We start from the raw sequence: 15,575 nt of genomic DNA on the forward strand, positions 1-15,575 counted from the left end.
TGAGTTTTTAACTCACTGACCTAATTTTATAATTATTTGTCCATTTTATTTCTTGCATTTGGGCAATTGATTAATGTAGACTATCCCATTATTTCAATTATCTCATTGTACTAATTTTATAATTTTATAATTATTATTTGATCAATGATTGATGTAGACTATTATATTGTTTGTATTTCATCTCATTGCCATTTTCTATCATTCATTCTCCTCATCATTTGTTCTTTTGTTCTGTTTTGTATCGCGCTAAACTGTAATTGGCCTTGTGCTGTTGTTTTTGCACGTTAATATTCTAAATAAATAAATAAAAATAAATAAATAATTTATTATTATTATTGTTATTATTATTATTATTATTATTATTATTATTATTGTTATTATATGTTGGTTTGAATTTATATACGGTTTTTTCGACAGTGAAACATTGGAATCATGACATTTCATATTAGGCTAAAAACGTACGATTTCAAATTCTCTTCGATTTTGGAACACAAAATTGTGAACACACATAATATTTTATCACGAGCCGCCACTGCCTCTAGGTATAATCCGTCAATCACCTACGACACTACAAATTGGAGACAAGAAAAGGCCGGCATGAAGCTCAATGTAGGATATCTGACACACATCAAACTACTGCGTTGTAATATCCTTCTGATACTAAATTCGTAAGTCCGCGCATCGCTGTGGGCCTGTTACTTGTTAGCATTGTCAGTCCGGCTGGCAAAACCTGCAGTCAGGAGCTTCCTCCACCAGTACAAGCCCGTACTTCGTGGGTATACATCATCCATCAAGCGAGAGACTAAAACCCACTCATTATGTCGTTGGGCAATGAGTTGATATTGAAACAAGACTGCAACTAGGTCTACATGGAAACAGTATCAACATCACACTAACGCAGTGATGTCAAAGCAAGCGCATTTTTCTGACCTTGTCGTGCGCGGGCATCAAGCGCTAAGTATGGAAAGAGGAAGGGTTGTGTATATGAATAAACAGCCTGTTTGATTAAGAAAACAGTAGTGTACAAACTTCAAACGCAACATGAAATTTTATGTCGTTATTTTTATATGGCTTCTTTCTGTTTGATATTATCTATATTGTCTGTAAAACAAAAGTACTAACACTGATTTCTTAATATTGCAGTTGTGTTTTAAATGCTAATAACATAATAAAAAGTTAAGAAGGAATATTCACATAAATTCCGTAGCAGTACAACTATACTCTACTAAATGGATGAAACACATCATTCTAAAGAAAGTGATTACAGTACAAAGCAAAGTTACCTAGGTACTGTATATGTTTTAAGTGTAACTAATATTCCATAACAAAACTCTTATCGCATTATGCTTTTAAGGTGATATTGGTGAGCAACTTGATATCATCAGAATATTAAATTATTTTCTCGAAATGTGCTGAAGCTATAGAGCTGACATTTTTACAACAAATGGGCACGTATCTTTTGCTTATGGTGTAACAGTAGTTGCTTTGTTAATTCATTTCTTTTCAAAATTTTCAATACACTGCCTTCAGTACGTATTTACGGTATATTAGATTTACGAAAACATTCTGCAAGGCTACTAAATAAATAGGCATATACCTGAAAATTTCGCTTTTCTATAAAAAAAAAGTTGAGAAACTATTTCTTTTGAACAAAAAAATCAAACTTGTGAAAAATGAGCATTAAAATTAAAACTTACATTCTTATAATGCACTTATACTTTTCAGACAAATATAAAAATTAACATGGATACAGTTCTCTTCCCTTTATCTATTGAATCAGTGCTGGCCATCCCTGAATATAGCTCGACCAAGCGGCATATATTACCTCTTTCGTCTGTCTCTTTCCTTTCCGCTGTAAAGCGCTCCGGCTCTCCTGAGCTCTAAAGCGCGCGCTTGCTCCTATGGGCATCAATTGACATGACTGCACTAAGGAATTCCCTTATAAACAGAGCCCGGATTTCCATGCAAATAGTCGACCTGGTTGGCAAGTTGGTATAGCGCTGGCCTTCTATGCCCAAAGTTGCGGGTTCGATCCCGGGCCAGGTCGATGGCATTTAAAAGAACTCCTGCGGGACAAAATTCCGGCACATCCGGCGACGCTGATATAACCACTGCAGTTGCGAGCGTCGTTAAATAAAACATAACATTTTTTAACAACATCCATGCAAATGCATGTTTTATACAGGGTAAAGGTTGGTAAATTGTGATACTAGTAATATTATGATAGTTCTTTTTGAGAGCTTTTTACAATTTTACTGAGCGAGAGGAAGATCGGTTTCTTGTGTCAACGTATTAAGGGAATGTTCGTGGACAAGTTTCTGCACAAAACCGGTCCTTCTCTCGCTCAGTAAAATTGTAAAAAAAATTCTCAAAAAGTACTCTCAAGGGAGAGTAATACGGCTTTAAAAGATGTGGCGGTATGCAAGTAACATGAGTGAATACAGAAAGGGTGGTCAGAGAGCTAGAGGATGCTGTTATACTCAACAATCTGTAGTCTCAAGAGCTGCACTGGGAACGCAAATTTAGCAAGAAAATTAAAACTTCAATAGCTGTGCGAGGACCCAGATAAACGTAAACCTTCCAGTGGTCGCGTGGATCACAACAGTAATCCAGTACTTTGTTTAGGATTGGTGATCTGAGATAGTAGCATTTACTGTATGTGTCACCTGGGTACCTTTCGTTCGTATATTTCTCTTAACTTCTCAGCTAGTCGCTGCAATTGAAAAGTGATAATCAAGTATTTTCTTGACGCGTAATTAAGTTGGTGCGTTCTTGGATCATGATTGTGCTCCGCGCAGATGTTTTCAGTCTCTAAATTGAAGCTTTTAACCACTTCCCTGATTAACCCGAGTTAACTCGAGTTGCTAACTTGTGTCAAAATTTATTAACCCGAGTTAACTCGTTTGAGTCCCATTTTCGCTGCTAAGGATTATATCCCGAATATATACGTTTCCACTCTTTCATTAACCTTCTCCTCGCTAGATGGCTACAGAAGTTAGTGATATTGCTATATCTGGTCGTGTTTTTTGTATTTCTTCCTTTCTTCCTTGCAAGTGGAATTCTATGCTCATATAGCATTCACACACAATAGTGAGTAGATGCTAGTTAGTTTTGGCTGTTCCTGTTTGTGTTTAGTGTTATTTGTGCTGTTTTGTGTAAAGATGGATCAAGTTAGTGATTCCGAAACTTTTGATCGGGAATATATTCCTGTAGAAGATTAAGAAATGAAACATCGGTATCAGAAGACGAAGTTATAGACCAACAAACAAATTCAGATCAGGTGATGTCGAGTCTTTTCGACAGTGATTTGAACAAAAGACATCTGGCACCATTTCTTCTGCACCTCCGAGGTCCCCATTCCCTGAAATTTTAACATTGTTTCTGATAACGATAATTCTCAATTTTTTTAATTATTCTTTAATAATGACCTCATCAACATTAGTCTATATTCGAAGAGACGATTCGGCATGCTAATAAGTGTTCACAGATTGCTGAAAATAATTCGTGGCGGCCTACTACAGACTCTGAAATACGTGTACTTTTGGGCATAGTGATACTGCAGAACATTATTCACAAACCTGAAGAAAAGATGTACTGGCACACATATTCAATGACTGCTACACCATTCTTCCCAAAACGCTCTCATATAGGAGAGCAGATACTACTGTCCGGAATGCAATGTGCCACTGTGCGTAATACCCTGCTTTCGAGTCTATCACACGACAAGCAACATTTAACGCCTTGATAACAGCACTGGTATTGCACCTCATAAATTAATCCATAAAGAAACATAAGTTGGTAAATAGTTCAGGAGAAAATCGAAGTGGGACAACTACCAGAGCTGGAATCAAGGTGCACGAGATAACTCGGGATAATAATTGAGGTATGAATGTATGTCTATTTCATAGTGATTTTTTAGGTATGTAAGAAAATTAGTGATGTATAGTGATTGTGCAATATTAAATGACCTCTTTACGAAAATAAAAAAATATGACACTTTTTTCACAAAACTGGTAAAATATATAGTAAGGGAAGAAGTTAAAGCATTTATTATAATATGTAATTGGAGAAACTATTCTCTGGAATTAAAAAAATCAATATAATTAGACTCTCTTAATGTGTAATCAATAATTAACCAGAAAAATATAAAAAATGTATATATAAAAAATATAGCCTATATTAAAATATGGATCACAACTGTGATCCACGTGACCAATCTTCCAATTGACCGCGCGACTGCTGGAGGGTTAAGTCAAACACTCTGACAGTAATCTCGTCACTACACAAGACCTCCTTAAACCCGGACAATGCCCTCGAACTAGTCATTTAAGCTTAAAGATGAATGGGACGGAACCGGTTCAGGTAATTGTGGTAGAAAAAAGATAATAATTTGCTCCTGTCTGGGAATGAATCCGTAACCTTACAATCGATTACTAATGCTTCATCTCAGTACGCCTGTTACGGAAGCAGGTCTCCGAGTAACATTCAGTAAAGGTCCATTCACAATGAAAATTAAACGTAAACGTAATGTAATATAAAATAATATGTTATGTAATGGAACACGTAACATAAACGTAAACGTTCAATTAAATGTTAACACAGAAGCTTGCAATCTCGATGCTTCTTTGTTTACAGTTATGCGAAAAGTGACAAATCACCCAATCAGAACGCACTGCTGTTCGCAGTTGCACAATGGCGTCGATTAGTTGCGATTTACCAGATACATCCCTGTTTGTACGACAAGAAAATTAAGTCATACAAAGATGTAGCATTAAAAGCTAATGCATGGGAATCAATTTCATGGGACTTGAACTGTGAAAGTAAATAATAGTAATATGCGTTACAAGAGCGGTATGTTGAAGTTTTCATGTTCGAGGAAAAGTTTGAAAAAGCGAAACGTAGTTGAGCTTTTTTAATCTCCGAGAATTGAAAGAAAACATACCGCCCGTGTATCGTACATTATTTTTTGCGAAGATCGTTTATTACATACCTGAAAGAGGAATTTCTAATTAGTTGCAATGAAATCTCCATCTTGCTTTCTGTTCAATGACGGCAAATTTGCAAAACAAAAATATCTATCTTCAACATTGTTGCTTTAAAATGTTTTCTGTGTTTACTATACTCCAGCAGGCCGTGATATACGCCAGTCTTCCCCCCCCCCCAGTCTATGGTGAGTCTGGAATCTTGTTGGTTTTTTCACGGCTTCCTTAATGTTACTTGCATCACGAATGCAGTAACTTTAGTGAAGTTGTAGAGTTTACTTAATTTTTGCAAATATTTAAAAACAATAATTAACAGTGCAATTTAGGTGAAATTGCAGTGGTAAGTTTCCAATTTATAATTATTACTATATTGAACGTCTCTAAAAATAATATGTTAAAAGCCTAAAGCAGTAAAATGAATATGTCACTTAAGCGGTAAGAAGAGGGAAATTGTTATGTGTGTTAGGTAGGGAATACTGAATGTGGAATTTTAGACTTTCCGCGGATTGGTTTTGTGCGGAAACCAAGCAAATACACAAGATCTCGCACAAAAATGTTTTACATTGATGTTAATTAATTAATTAATTAATTATATTAATGTAAGTACATAACCTATTTCGTTTTTAGTTATTTATTTTCATTGTTGCGTCTAACATGAATGTTGTGGAATCAGAGAATACTGTACTTTGAAATTGTAATTTTTATTTTATAAGGAAACTTTGCATTTTATTACAGTTGTCAGTCAAGAGACTGTTACGAGAACGGTACAAATAGTCATCTGAATCAGCTATTATCCTTCCACTTTTCTCCCTTCTAATTTTCTAAAGTTTACGATTAATTTCCAATATTTACTTCTATTTATTATTTATTTTTATTTATTTATTTATTTATTTATTTAATCTGGCGGAGTTAAGGTCATCAGGCATTTAAAAAAATTAAAAAGTTGCAAAAAGTGCAACCAAAACACAGGAATGTTTATTTCATGTTTTCTTTGCAATATAATCAATTTTCGGCATTTCAATAGCAACAAAATCCGTTTCTGAGAAGTTGCTAGAATTTTGCCGAAGTTTTTATCTTAAGTATTTTGACAACAGTTTTCTTTCGTTAGATTAACCCTTTCTCTCGTCTATGTGCCAGGATACTAGAACAGCTTATTGTCCCTTGGTTAATAACAATGATGCTGAGTGTCACTGTATTTTGTGTCTGTATTTTTTTACTTGGTTATTCAACGACGCTGTATCAACTACGAGGTTATTTAGCGCCCATGAGATTGGTGATAGCGAGATGGTATTTGGCGAGATGAGGCCGAGGATTCGCCATAGATTATGTGATATTTGCCTTAGGGTTGGGGAAAACCTCGGAAAAAACCCAACCAGGTAATCAGCCCAAGCGGGAATCGAACCCACGCCCGAACGCAACTCCGGATCGACAGGCAAGCGCCTTAACCGACAGAGCCACTCCGGTGGTTTGTGTCTGTATTTGTTGTAAATGTTTTTACTTCTTGTTTTGTTTTTTTTTTTGGTTTTTTTTTTACAGAGCTACGCCGGTAGTTTGTGTCTGTATTTGTTGTAAATGTTTTTACCTCTTGTTTTTTTTTACAGAGCTACGCCGGTAGTTTGTGTCTGTACTTGTTGTAAATGTTTTTACTTGTTTTTTTTTTTTTACAGAGCTACGCCGGTAGTTTGTGTCTGTATTTGTTGGAAATGTTTTTACTTCTTGTTTTTTTTTACAGAGCTATGCCGGTAGTTTGTGTCTGTATTTGTTGTAAATGTTTTTACTTCTTGTTTTTTTTTACAGAGCTACGCCGGTAGTTTGTATTTTTATTGGGTTATTTTACGACACTGTATCAACATCTCAGGTTATTTAGCGTCTGAATGATATGAAGGTGATAATGCCGGTGAAATGAGTCCGGGGTCCAACACCGAAAATTACCCAGCATTTGCTCGTATTGGGTTGAGGGAAAACCCCGGAAAAAATCTCAACCAGATAACTTGCCCCGACCGGGATTCGAACCCGGGCCACCTGGTTTCGCGGCCAGACGCGCTGATCGTTACTCCACAGGTGGTGTCTGTATTTGTTGTGAATGTTTTTACTTCTTGTTTTTTTTAACACCATTTAATGTTACCCTAAGTTTTATTACTTTCAATTTATACTTGTATGTTCAGTTGTTTTTTATGTCATATTCATTTACTTCTTGTTTTTTTTAACATTATTTAATGTTACCCTAAGTTTTATTACTTTCAATTTCTACTTGTATATTCAGTTGTTTTTTATGTCATATTCATTCTGTCACTAGTTATTACTGTAGATTAATATTGCATTGATGTATGATTTTTCTTGTAGTTGTAATGAATTTATGTTGGTGTGGAAGAACAGGCCTGATGGTCTTAAGTCCACCAGAGTAAATAAATAGGCTACATAAATAATTAAATATCTCTGTTCATCCTCAATGACCATGAACACGTCAGATTTATCTACTACCGCCTACAATAAATTATGTATTTAAAATACAATTGTCTATTATGTAACGTGTTTTCTTTTCGTCATTTTCTTCTGAAGTACAAAGCAATTGTAAACTACGAAGTCGCATAAGTTTCATTCAAAAGGAGCTATGTCTAGCGTGTTCAGTCTTGAAACACAAACAGTTTATGACTATGCATCACAAAGATACAGATTACTATAGTTAATCTGAAATTTCAGACACTAGTTTCTTCGAAGAACAAAGACGTGATCTTCAGTGTCTGAACTCCAAGAAAGAGCATGTCATGACATGTCATAAAACTTCTTGGCTCTGTAACGATGTAATGCAGCAATATGACGAGACAAACTCGTTAATAAAACGATACAGGCCTAATTACATACGAATTACGTAAACCAAGCGTAGCATAGAAGAACCAAAATTAGACTGCACTGTTCAGGAAGCTTATGAAACAGAAATAGATGGTACAGTCCGCGTCACCGTTTTTGGCGTGTGAAATAAGTAATGGGAACGTTAGGTGCGAGTGTTTTACATTTGCCACAGTCAGTCTGACAACTGTGTTTGGCAAATGGCTGATGTGACGTGTATAGGAAGTGGTACCATTCTCAGCTGCACCAGCAACATGCTCACAAACTGGGCACTATGTATCTAGGACACATGCCGGGAAAACCCCGGAAAAACCACAACCAGGTAACTTGCCCCGACCGGGAATCGAACCCGGGACACCTGGTTTCGCGGCCAGACGCGCTAACCGTTACTCCACAGGTGTGGACAAAATCGCTAGATTGTATACCCAAGAATCAAGGCTATTTACTGTAAAGTAGGCTATATTGTCGCGGAATTTTGTATTACCAGAATTCTATGTAATGAGAAAGTGAGGAAATCTATAGAAGCAGAATATTTTAAACACGGCTTCCTTCACCCCCCTGAGGTTCTCCTGTCTTGCTGTCAAATCCAGGAAGATTCACGCTGTAACAGAGATCCAGCAACGGTTTAGTTATGGACACTAGAAGTGTCTAGTAGAACAGATTGCTAGGGGCAATCTGTAATCTTGCCTTTGCATGGTTCTCTAATCCTGCACTATACGTGTAGTTGGGCGCCCTCGGGATCTCTGCAAGAGCAGCAGGTCTGAATCCCAGGCTATCAGCTTTCACTCTGATTTCCACAACCAAGATTGGCTTCAAGACAAATTGTACTACACAGGTAAAGACTACGTACAAGCACCAACAACTAGCGTGTTTGCAGTTTGTTGTCAGTCAGCTTTTATAGTAACTAGTCACAGACGAGGTAAAACTGCCACAGGGAGTGAAGCCAGTGTTGCCAATATAGTAACTTTGCAGCTAAATCTGGTGACATTTAACTGTTTCTAGGGGACAATGTCTTTTAGTCTACATAATGTTTTAACAATGATTTAACGACTTTTTCAGCACCCATTAGCGAGAAAAATAAAACTATCTATATTGACTAATAACCTAGATCATATATGTAACAGATAGGTCATCGCTATGTTAAAATCGGCAGCACTTTGAAGAGACCCGCCAGGATCGCCACCCGTCCGCCGTAAACGAACACGAGATGGCAGTACAGTCGCTAATGCAATTCAAATGGGAATTATGACGTGACTCCTTATGTAACAACTAGATGGCAACATAGTAAACCTGACGAAAGTTAACGTCAAAGCCTATAAGGCTGACCTTTCTGGGATATATATGATCTAGGCTAATAACAAGGAATCTAGCGACTTTTCAACTTGAGTTGGTAATAATGAGTGACACAGCCAGAATTGAATAGAAAAAGGCAAAATTCAGCGCTGTCATATAAGACAAAGGAATAGCATTACGCTACTAATGTCTGATGATGATGATGATGATGATGCCGTTATTATCTATCCCAAAGAGCGCATGCGCAATATTATGACGCTCCACGACACTTCTAGAAAACCCAGAGTTTAGAATCACTTTACTGTTAATATTTTGAAAAAAACAGAAACAAATTACATAAATACAAATATCCATATAATGTACTTTTATCTTCTGTAAGGTCAATAATTAATAATTAGGCCTATATATATATATATATATATATATATATATATATATATATGTGTGTGTGTGGACTTAATAACAAACTAAATATTTATTTAAAGCTACCTTTGAGCAAAAAAAAAAATATATATATATTTCCACAATAAGTACAAAGAATTTAGATTCTACATATTTTCTTTTATATAGGGTGATTCACGAGGATTTACCGCCACTTACTTAGTGTATTTCCGAAGACATTCTGAGTAAAAAATGTCATATAAACCTTTGTCCTAAGCTCAATATTTTCAAACTTACATTACATTAAAGGCGGTAGTGAAATACTTTTTTTCCTTTAGTTTTAAGGGTAAAAAATATTACAAATAGAGAATGAACTATTCAGAAGTGTCATTTATTTAATTGGCTAGTGTTCTGAAGCTAAAAATGTGTTAATTGCTTTGTACAGATTTTATTTTTAACTAAAAATGACATCATTCGTATGTACTTATCACAAAAAAATGTTACAAATAATACGACTTCAGGAACTTGATTCTTTAAAATTTAATTATGCATTCTAATGTACAGTCTTAAAGAATTTACAAGAGTGGCGTGATTTGTAACAATGTTGTGATAAAGGCGTAATAAAATGTAATTTTGTAGTTAAAAATGAACAAAAAAATTGTACGAAGCAACTATGGAATTCACAACATATTTTAGCTTCAAAATACTAGCTAATTAAATAAATAATACTCCTAAATAGTTCATTCTTTATCTGTAATATTATTTTATCCTTAAAAGTCAAGAATAATGGTATTTTATAAACAACGTCAAACCAGTGTAATTCTGAAAATATTGAGATTAGGACAAATGTTTATATGTCATTTTTTGCTCAAAATGACTTCGGAAATAAGTTCCGTAAGGGACAGTAAATCATCATGAATCATCCCGTATAATATATTTTTCAGCCAAAATGTAAAAACCAGTGTTCATTGTTTTTCTCCTATTTACAAAATTTTGAATATTTAAATTCCACTTTTTAAAAGACATAGCTATATTCTATCGAAGTGAATATGAGTTTAGAAGTAAATAACATGACTAATTACTGAAATTATTAAAATGTGACTATTATAATTGATAATGACTTAATATTGAAATACTTAAAATATATTTCGGCCCTGATGTTTCAACTTTCATTCATTTAGAATTGCTTGTATTTTTGTCTGAATGTATTATCAACTCTAATGCCAGATTGTAGAAATTAATTATTAAGAATACTTGTTTTTAACACGTGCAAATTATAAATAACTGGGTCATACTCGAAAGAGCAAGATGCTTGAGTTCGGGTGTGACAAATAAAGGCAGGTTCACAATAAACCGGGAACGAAAACGGCAACGAGAACGTAAATATTGTAAAAAAATGTATTTCCGTTCTCGTTTTCGTTCTCGTTGTCGTTTCCGTTCCCGGTTTATTGTGAATCCGCCTTAACGAACTATACTTATTTATCAAACCATCACTAGTACGGAAAACAATTGAGGGAAGTTTTCACAAAACTCGTTATCTACAAAATCTATTTTTTTTTTTCAAGAGAGCTCTTTTCTAAAATACACAACTGTAGATACCGAGTTTTGAAAAATCTTTTTTATTTCAAGATCAATTGACTGATATGCTTACCAAGTTCAGCTTAATTCTGATAGCACCATTGGATTCTCCTGACCCAAAAACATAAGGATATGCTAAAACTTCAAAATCGAACAAAAATAGTTATTTATGGTACTTGTGAGGTAAGTGCATCTTTATTGCACGAGTGGAAAGATTTAAGCACGAGGCGTCAGCCGAGTGCTTAAATTACACGAGTGCAATAAAGATCACGCTCACAAGTACCATACGTAATTTTATCCATGACCATAACGAAAAATTATGTTTTATAAAAGAAAATATGTTGAAAATAAGTCCTCATGTAATCACATACCATGGCATGGATTTTATAATCAATGCGTGTACTAGGTAGGTTATGATGTAGGAGGCCATGATTAGTAAAGAATGGTATCTAAGGCGTTAGATAAATAACAAATTAAAATTAATTATATAATTTTAATATATATTTTTTTAACTTTAAACGTGTATTTTCGTCTTTTTGAAGTTTCAGGGATTATTTAGAAGTGTTCACGGAACAAATATGATTAAAACAATTTCACATTTTACTTCTGTAAACTTAAGAGGAATATTAAAACTTAATTAATCATCTTGTCTGTTTAGCTCAGTTGGCTAACGCGTGTTGTTTTAAAATCCTCTAAACCCAACTTCGCAGGTTCAAGTCTCCTCGCATCCCAAAAGGTAAATTATTACAAAATTTAAAAAAGATGCATATTAGATATGGATGTAATGTACAAATTACGACGTAGCAGATAGAGAAAAGAGAAGGAGATAGAGTGTATGTATATTTAAGAAATGGTAATAAAGAAGTAGAGGTAGTGACAGCTAGTAACTAATATATTAACTTCTTGAGTAATAGTTGAATGGAAAAGTATACGTGTGAACCCCGGTACAAGGAAAATACTAATGAACTGTGAGATAAAGTTCAAACTGTGAGGTAAAGTCTTTATCTCACTAGTGGAATAAAGTAATGTTCAATAAAAGCATACTTTACACACGCAAAAGTACTTAGTAAAGGCATGTTTTTCGTTATGGTCATGGATAAAAAAATGTAGATAACGAGTTTTATGAAAACGCCCCTCAATTGAATGTCACTTCACAATATTGATCAAAAGAGCTGTCAGCGAATGAAGAGGCAGTAGCAAACAACATTTCAGATACGGTTTTCATTAATCGCCTGCATCCATTTAAAATAATGTTATCATACGATCTTCGTTGCTCAAAAGGAAAGAAAAATCTGAAACATTCATAGTAATAAATAAATTCTTTCTTTCCTTCCCCGCAGAGTCTACATTTGAAGTAACTGCATTTTGCCAAAGTGCAGTCACCGAAATAATGGCCTCTGTCCTCCACAGCACAACACATGCCCTTCCAGACCGCTGCTCCACACCATTATATTTAGAAAATACATTCTCGACACGCGAAAACTTAATTTTTGTCTCTGTTGTTATGGGCTCAGAGGACACCCCGAAAGACTCGACCTCATTTTGTACAGTGCGTGCTTCTCGAGACCAGAGTGGAATTCCCAAAGTAGCCAGAGAAAGTGGTTGAGGGGGAAGGCGGGTGGACCGCCTTGATTTTCTCGCCAGACAACAATAAAGTAACCACACGTACATTAAGTAATTTATGTCGACCACCTGCGGCGAATTTGATTAATAGGAACACGTCGACTTGTACGTATAAATGTACAATATTCCATTACTGATATAATCCTAATGTCGCGGATTACCAGTTACCGGAAGGTAATTTTTCTCCTGCAGTCGAACATGAACACGTTAAGTAATTCAACGTTTCTGTACAACTTATAATAATTAGAATTACTTATTAACGTGAAGTTAAGGCCATTAGGCCTTCTCTTCCACTTCACCAAAAATCAACCTGAGGAACAAAGTAATAGGGATATCCTGAACTAGCACCAACAGATAGCGCACGTGTACTTTGAGGGATGCGCTTTGCGTGTGCATTTGTTTTTCGGTATATAAACATTGAGGACATACGTAGTGTATTAGTATATTAAATTCTTTTAAAACAACTAAAAATGGCAAATTTTTGTTATGTTCCTATATGTAAAAACCAGGGAAAGCTTTTTGTCTTCAATCAGGTCCCGAAATATTCTGAATATATGCTTTAAACCTTAAAAAATGCAAGTAATTAAATAGCGCCTCGAAAGTGCTAGCTATTAAATAAAAGTAACTACTTCAAGTAAGGAATTGTTGACTATAGTTTCATTTTGGAAGAGGAAAAAGAAAAATTAATAAAAACATATGCAACCTCGACAGCAAGCTATGTTAGCTTAGATTATATGCAGTAGTTGTAGGAGTCTCCGAAGTTTACGCCTGCAGTGAACTTTCGATAAACTGGGATGTTTATTATCCTGGACGATCCGTAGTGAAATCCATTTCGTGAATAATGTTGTAATGTACTGTACCCTAATTATTAAAACCATGTTTTAACTTCAAATTTTCAAAATCATCCCACATAGTATTCAAAACTGCATGTCCTTAACCTATAAAAAACATTACTAATCGTGATACTACTGCGATCATATTATATCATCCTATTAAAAATTGCATTTGATCTTTCTGCAACTACAGAAAAACTACAAGGAATTCAATCTCGATAGTCTCTTCCCTATAAAAAAACACATTGGTAGCTGCATATCCTGTTTTTAGCGTACGGTTCTTAAATACTAATGATTAAAGAGGGCAATATTCACCTTCGACATAGTTCCTATTTTTTTTATTCATGCGTCTCGTTCAGGTTCAATTTACTCGTATCTATATTCTGCATACTGCAGATTTCCCCACCCATCTCGGGGAATCACTCAATATTATACAGGTTTACGTTATTATTTATTGTAAATTAAATTAAATTATGAGGTAAGAAAATACTGAATTATATTCAATTATACTAGGTTATACAAAATAATTGTAAATATAATTTTGACACGCACAGAAAACAAACAAGCGGGAAAACATAATCTAGTGTAGCATATGACATAACATATACCCGAATCACACGGGGATAGTTTACAGGAGTCAAGTGCTTGAAGCCTCTAAACTTGATGCTATATTTGTGATCACACGGAGACATCAAACTTGAAACCATGCTTGAAAAAAAGCGCGGGCTGAATGTTGTATTCGTAGTGGTGTTTGAATTATTGTATTCTGTTATAGTTAATAAAAATCAATAATGAACTGACATTTTTAGTTTGGTGAAACTGAAGATGCCACCAGCACATATTCAAGCATGAGTGCAGCTAATTGGCGCCTTGTTATTGCATGAATTACAAAATATTCTTGAAAAGAAGGAAAAGAGAACATGGGTTAAGAAATGGATTCGTTGAAGAATTATGCACGGTGCATCTAATACCTTGTTGAAAGAATTAGCTGAAGAAGATCCTGCAGAATACAGGAAACATCTTAGAATGACTCCTGTTTTAAGGGTTTTTAACTTTTTTCGAACCACTTCTACGTCTATGTTTTCGAAACCTTGTTCCATGAGTTCACTGGCTAGTTTCTGGAATAATAATTCCCGCTTGTTTTTATTGAGGTATTCTTTGTCACGTATATTCCATACAAGTTCACACTTCTCATACACTTCCAAAAACTTTATGATATCGTTGGAATTCCACTTAGGGGCGCTCATTATTAATAATTATTAATTTACTTCGACAACAGGCCTAAAACTACAAACTTTCTACTTGCCAAGTTGCTACAAGTTCGCATTCACACACGGGAAGTGGTGGAGTCAAGTTGGTCACGTGACGAGAAAGTGGACACAAAAGTTGACGGGTCATCAACTCAAATTCTGCTTGACCGCCAAGTCACAACTTGACTGTCTCGACCATATCACACGGGGAAAGTTGAAGGAAAGTCGACTTGCTCCAAGCACTTGACTCCCGTAAACTATCCCCGTGTGATTTAGACTATAGCACTACATCATGTTGCACCGCATGGAACGCTCCTGCCATCTAGCGGTAAAACTTCGCATAAGATATCCCTATTTGTACAATAATATAATAAATTTATTAAATTCAATCAGATTAGCTAATATGATATATGACGTTTCGAAATAAATAAATAAATAAATAAATATTATTATTATTATTATTATTATTATTATTATTATTATTATTATTATTATTATACTTTATAAGTAGTAGTAGTGATAGTAGTAGTAAGATGTGTTGTGATGTACGAACGATGAAAGTGCGTCGTAGCTCCAGTCAACAATCTCGTGCTGATAACAAGCCAAGCTCGGTTACAACACGGAGCGGCGGGCAGACAGCAATTTTTATCCCCTCCCCATTATAACAAATAAATCGGATTTAATTTTAATAAAAATACAGAAATTGGGATATTGCACAATGTCATTAATTCTAATTTTCAATTTCATTAAAATGTGCGAGATAGCCAATAAACCGACGATTTTATCCC

Source organism: Periplaneta americana, chromosome 4 (genome assembly GCF_040183065.1).
Source record: "Periplaneta americana isolate PAMFEO1 chromosome 4, P.americana_PAMFEO1_priV1, whole genome shotgun sequence".
Lineage (NCBI taxonomy): Eukaryota > Metazoa > Arthropoda > Insecta > Blattodea > Blattidae > Periplaneta > Periplaneta americana.